General features: G+C 39.8%; 1 pseudogene; it reads right to left on the reverse strand.

Moving 5' to 3' along the window:
- Positions 1-2,980: 2,980 nt before the first annotated feature.
- On the reverse strand, positions 2,981-4,051 carry LOC149171983 (UDP-xylose transporter 3 pseudogene; annotated as a pseudogene).
- Between the last annotated feature and the right edge of the window lie 2,137 nt (positions 4,052-6,188).

Here is a 6,188-nt window from a genome sequence, read left to right on the forward strand (position 1 = left end):
ATTGATGACCTTGTTCTTTTAGGGGTAAGAACAACATGTTTAGGGACTGAGGATCCCTGTAATTATCGACATTCCCTGCTCCTTGACGCGAGGCACAAAAATGTCTATAACACAAAGGGATAGCGGTTAACCTGGCATTGTCCTTTCCTTTGGAATGGCAGTCTTTCGTTTTTCCTTCTTCTTGCATAAGAAAATGACAATTGTCATTTTTTTCGTTTTGCACATTAATCTTACAGATTTTATTACAATTCCTTATCATCTACCTAGTTCATGATGCAAAAGGTTTGTAAGTTTTAATGAAAAGATGCTAAAATAATCACCAAAAACAGACCTTCTTTAGTACTCCACACATCCGTCGACCAACATATGGAATCACTGGGTCTCCTAACAATTTTGCTTACCGCCCGAAATGCCTCCAATATTCCGCAGGTTTTAGAGCGCGGGACTTGCCTTCCATTTCAGCACTTTTCCCATGTGTTATCTCAAAATCAGGCCCTGGAAGGCTGCAAACCAGGAAGACTTCAAGTAACTATTTCAAACCTACTTTAGGTTGAGGCTTAGCCTCCTCAACCTGAGAGGGCTCTCTCTAGATGGGTTAATGATTTTGATTAAGATAAGATGGCTAACTCTTGTGAAACAACTGTAACAAACATGAATGCTGGAAACATACTAAACAACTATCCATTGGGCCTATGGAGTCAACAACACCTCAACATAACAGTGAACTCAACCTTACATAGAAGTCAGGGCACTCAGCATTTAGATATTAAGAACATAACTCATATAGGACCACAGTTTATAAATGCATACATGAAATCAGAGCACATTCAATGAGTTCTGAGTGATTATACATCTATACCACTGTAAAAATTATGGAAAGAACAAGATCACATATTCTGAACAATAGAAATCTCTCATGAATCCTGAGAAGTAAAGTTAAAATTATATTACTGAAATGAGTCTTTACATAAGCCAAATACTAGTTGTATCATAAAATTTTCCCAACCATGATTACATTGTTGTTTTAGCTATATATAGAGCTCTTCCACCTAACTGAGGTTCCTCCTCCAGCGTGAGGCGAAGTCCAATTCTGCCTATAATGACACCTACTAACACTTTAACTAACTAATAATTACAACTGACTACTAATTGACAGCTCTGGAATCCTAAAACAATTAGGATTCTAATTCTACTAGATCTTCTAGACATCTAAATCAAATGGGACTCTAATTCCATAACAGCCTTGGTCTACAATCATTTTTGTTCTCTGACATCTGGTTCCCTTCTGGTGGTGGCTGCGATGGACCTTTAATGCTTCATGTTGCTCTTCGATATCACATGTTTTCCAATGCCCTGAAACATAGGAAACTGCCCCTGTTTGTCGGTCTTTAGTTTTCCTCAAAATATTCGAATCCAAAGAGGCATGTCCTTTATCCTTGATTATCCAAAATGTAACATATGGCCATGTCCTTGATGTGTTGTCCACCTCTTTTATGTGTAAAGGCAAAAACTCTTTCAACTGCTCCAAAGCTTTTCAGAGCTGAGTGAGGATTTATGATTCTGAAATTGTATTCATTTATGCCACAGTCACCGGACAGCCTACATAAACAATGCTTGAATCTGCGACTTTATTTCGATAAGTTTGCAGCTCCTTCAAATTTGTAGGCCCAGCCATAGGTTTGATATCTGAGTTCATCATATGATAGAATGGGTCTTGTAATTTCAAAATGACTCTGAAAGTCAATGTCAATGATCAGGCGTTCAGTGGCTCTGTCATCACCTTCCAGTATAACATCTATGTACTCATATTCACCCCCTGGAACTTTATCAGTTCCCTTCCACTCTGACTTACAAACTGCAGAGTTGTATCCAATAGACCTCAAATGCTTCACAATTGACTTGAGTAAACCAATTCCAGATTATTGATGTGAACAATTTATTGAAAATACCTGGGGCACTTCATCAGTTGAAAGTTGCACCATACTAATTGCTAAGCCTAACCCATTTTATATCAGAAATACTGGTGCATTTAATAAGGATTGTGCAGGCCACTAAACCAAATGAGTTTCAGGTTAAATACCAACTGCACTCTTATCAAAATTGCACTAAGGTCGCTTCATCAAGCTCAGCCACAAAACCCGTCTTAGATAGCTTCCCTAACACATTATTGCCAAAGTCACTCCCACATTTTATCAATTGCAATTCGCTCACCAGTACTGAATCTTGCCAAGTGCCTTTCAGCAGTATCTTAACAGAAGTTGCTTACTGTTGAATATGCCACAGCTTTGATGGAAAACCTTTATAAAGATTCATGCAATAGTCTCTCGACCTCTTCCGGTGTGTGATCCTTGCACAATTTATCCATGAGGGTGTTATATGTAATCATATCAGGGACATGACCACTATCTATCATCTGTTTAAATAAGTTAATTGCCTCACTGGAAAAACCCGCTTTGCAGAGTCCATCCATCAATGTGCTGTATGTAATAACATCAGGGCTCAAACCCCATTTTGGTATCTCATAGAAGATTTGTTGAGCTTCGTCCATTCTGTGATGCTTACAGAGTCCATTTATTAGTGTTCTTGATACAAATAGCCTTGCAAATCCCTTCCCTTGAGCAATGAAAATCAATTTTATTGGATAGAATGAGAGCTTGTATCATAGAGAGCAAATCCTTCTCGAATGGAATCACCGAAGTCTTCAGGCCCTTAATACTTACTACAATCTTTAAAAAGTTGGTTGTGCCGGAGTTGCTGTCGCTGCTGTAACAACTGCCATCCTACCCAGAGCTTCCATTTTCCATGAAATCTTGCACCACAGCAGCTAAGTCATGCTCGTTCTCATAGCTTCCCTTATCATAGCTACTGTGCAAATCCACACAATAGAACATGGACCCATGCCAATCCAGCCCCAATTCGGCGTATTTCAGATGGCCAAGTCATAATAGATATTTATCTTTCTGCGAAATCTGCATTGACTTTAATACAATTTTATCCTGGTTGTGATATCACTGCGACATATAGGGCATGTAACAATGTTCTGTCCGCAGTCATAACAGGTCTGATGACCGCATCCAAAAGCAAGATCTTTAGCATTCATCAGGCAGATTGGACACAGTTGAGCATCCTGTGTATCCTTGGCTTCTGGAGGAGCAGATCCTGCAAAGGAATCAACACAACGATTTCGGGAGCTATTTGTTTGGAAACTGTCTGCGCGCTGATATTGTTGCCTTGCAGCATAATTATCATTGCCAAGTGCCAGAACCAAGCAAGTCTTCAAGTGCCCTAGAACTTGATATGTGACTGGAGATGTCTTGCTAATCACAAGGAATGTACTGAAGTTGACAGACGCGGAGATCAAACAGGATAAAACAACGAAAATTAGAACATGAGGCGTATACTTAAATGCAAACACATTTTCGTTTGTCAAAAGCCCATCAACAAAGGGACCAGTAATGAACAAAGTCGTTGCTTGATATGGGCATGATTGGTACAAAAGCTGTGTTGAAGAAACTTTGAATCTTTTCTGGATGGTATTTGTCATAATTTGTGCAACGCATGTCGTCACTATTGCAAGCAGAGATAAGACTGATCCTAGAAGATTGAGCTGCAAGTCAGTGACAGTAGCAATGCCAACACCCACCAAAAGGATCACAAGTGAAAACTGGATTTTCCGGCTGAAATCCTTTTGGAAAAAGAGTGTTTCCAAAAGAACAGTACAAGGAATAATTGCCAACTTGGTCATCTGATAGAATCCAACAGAGTTAAAACCCAGACAGAGGTTCAGAAGTCCAATAGAGATACCATTCAAAATACCAAATCCCATTACAGCCCGTGCATCAAATGGCTTATGTTCAAACAGTTTCAACCATAATGCTATATGCAGAGAACAGAACGTAACCAGAAGATGCCAGCTGGTCAATGTTGTGGCAAAGCTAAATCCGAGAGTGCTGATGAGAGCCTTGTTGCAGATGACTATAGAAACAGAGGAAATAACAGAGAGACTTAAAGCTCCAACAGTTCCCAGGTGAAACCCCGTGCTCTCTGTCATGTTTGCCCTATATTATCACTTTGCTCTCCCAGTAACCACTAGCGTGCCCAGATTGAATCGACCAAAACCGCTGATTAAAATACAACTACAAACATGTACCAGTTCCAGGACACCTAACGACCTAATGATGAGGATAAGCAGTCGGATATGATAGACGAAGTGTATAGGCTGACAACTGTTGATGGATATGACAGCTCTGAAGGAATGGCTATGGATTCGAACAAATCCCCAATTTAGTAGCGCAGCCAGTGCAAAATATGAATTATGCGCTACGAAATCATCTAAAACATGTTGCACTGCGAAACTGCTGAAAAGGATTTATGTGTTGCAAAACCACTTTAAACTGATTACAGGCGCTACGAAATCACCTAGACAATTTCGGCTTTGAAATGAGTTTGGACATATGATATCCATGTGAGATGTGAGACCAATGATAGAATAAAACAGAGAATTCACCCCATTTGACACACTAGCAAGACTATTAACAAGACTCTAAAACAAGATGAAAAGACTAGACCTAAAATTGACACCAACCCTTTGACAAACAATCGAACTGATGTGAACAATCTTAAAAAAATTTCTTGAGTGATAACACCATGGTTTTTGGCTTCCTTTATGACCGAGCGCTTGGGGCTATTCCTTCTTGAGGGGTTTTTCCCAGCGATCGCGTATCAGGAACAACCTTTGTTTTCTAATCCATACTTCCTAATCGCTAGTTTGTGTCCTGCATGGTCTCCATGGGCCTCAGTCAACATGCTTTGACCGAGGTCCTCGTCATTCCTTGCTAGCTACAAACTGCCATTGTCCATAGGTCCTTCCTGATAGTTCTTTGTTCACAAGTTTTTGAAATCTGTCATGATTTTTTACAGTCATGGAACTCTGATAATTTTTTCATGGATCCAATTTGGATCACGACCTTCCCACTGAAAAAGCTTTTTGACCACCAAAATTTGGTTTTAAAGCATCAACTAAGTGAGGGTACAATTGTCTCACTTGTCCAATCTCTATCCACTTTGCATTGCACTGCTTTGAACCCTTGAGCCCAACTCTGAGGTACTCAACATCTCCCCTGCATGTTGTTCTCACCTTCATGTCCAGAACTGTGTCTTCCTACAATTCATTAAGATATTCAGGTAATAGGTCATCAATAGAAGGCAATTAACTCTGCTCTTCGGGATCCTCAATTAGTGAAGGTTCAAACAATATCAAGCAATCTGCATTTACAACTGAGTAGATGTGCATGTAAGCTGGTAGATCAAGGCAAAAAGCATTCTCACCAATCTTCTGAAGTATCCTGAAAGGTGCATACCTGATAGGTTTTAGCATTTTAACTTCACCTTGCATTTTTTCCTTGCTGATATACAGCCAGACTTGGTCACCAACTTGGAAACTATGCTCCATCCGATGCTTGTCATGCCTTGCCTTATATTTGGCCTGGATCTTTTCTAGCTGTTCCTATACTGCCTAGTGGATCTTTTGGATTTTTTCAATGAACCTAGTTGCCCTGTCCACATCACTATGTCCCTCAATTGTGGTGTCTTTACCAAAGACAAAATCCAAAGGAGACCTTGGTGCGAAACCAAAACAGGTCTCAAAAGGAGATCTCTATGTAGAAGAATGTTTTTCTTGGTTGTAAGCGTGCTTCACATAACACAAATGTTCATCCCAAAGCTTAGGATGTTTGCTGCAATATCCCCTGAGTAACTGGATCATTGTCCTCTTGACTACTTTTGTGTGACCATGGGTTTGTGGATGAAAAGTTGTGCTTTTATTTAGTTTGGTTTCCATCAGTTCCCACAGACTTGACCAAAACTTCCCCACAAATCGGGTGTCTCGATCAGATACAATGGAAGTGGGTAATCCAAAATGAACCCATACATGTTGAAAGAACAATTTTGCAGTTTGTTCAGCTATAATCTATTTATTACAATGTATCAAAATACACATTTTGTTGAACCTATCCACAACAACATACAGATAATCATTACCTTTCCTAGACTTAGGTAGTCCTCTAACAAAATCCATGGAAACACATTCCCAAGGATGAGAAGGAACTGGTAATGGAGTGTACAAGCCTAGTTTTCTATTGCTAGGCTTGCTCTTAGCACACATAGTACACCCTCTTAGATATCTAGAA

The sequence above is a fragment of the Pinus tabuliformis genome, chromosome 4_2, assembly GCF_031772625.1.
Source record: "Pinus tabuliformis cultivar Carrire ecotype Pingquan chromosome 4_2, CPIR1, whole genome shotgun sequence".
Lineage (NCBI taxonomy): Eukaryota > Viridiplantae > Streptophyta > Pinopsida > Pinales > Pinaceae > Pinus > Pinus tabuliformis.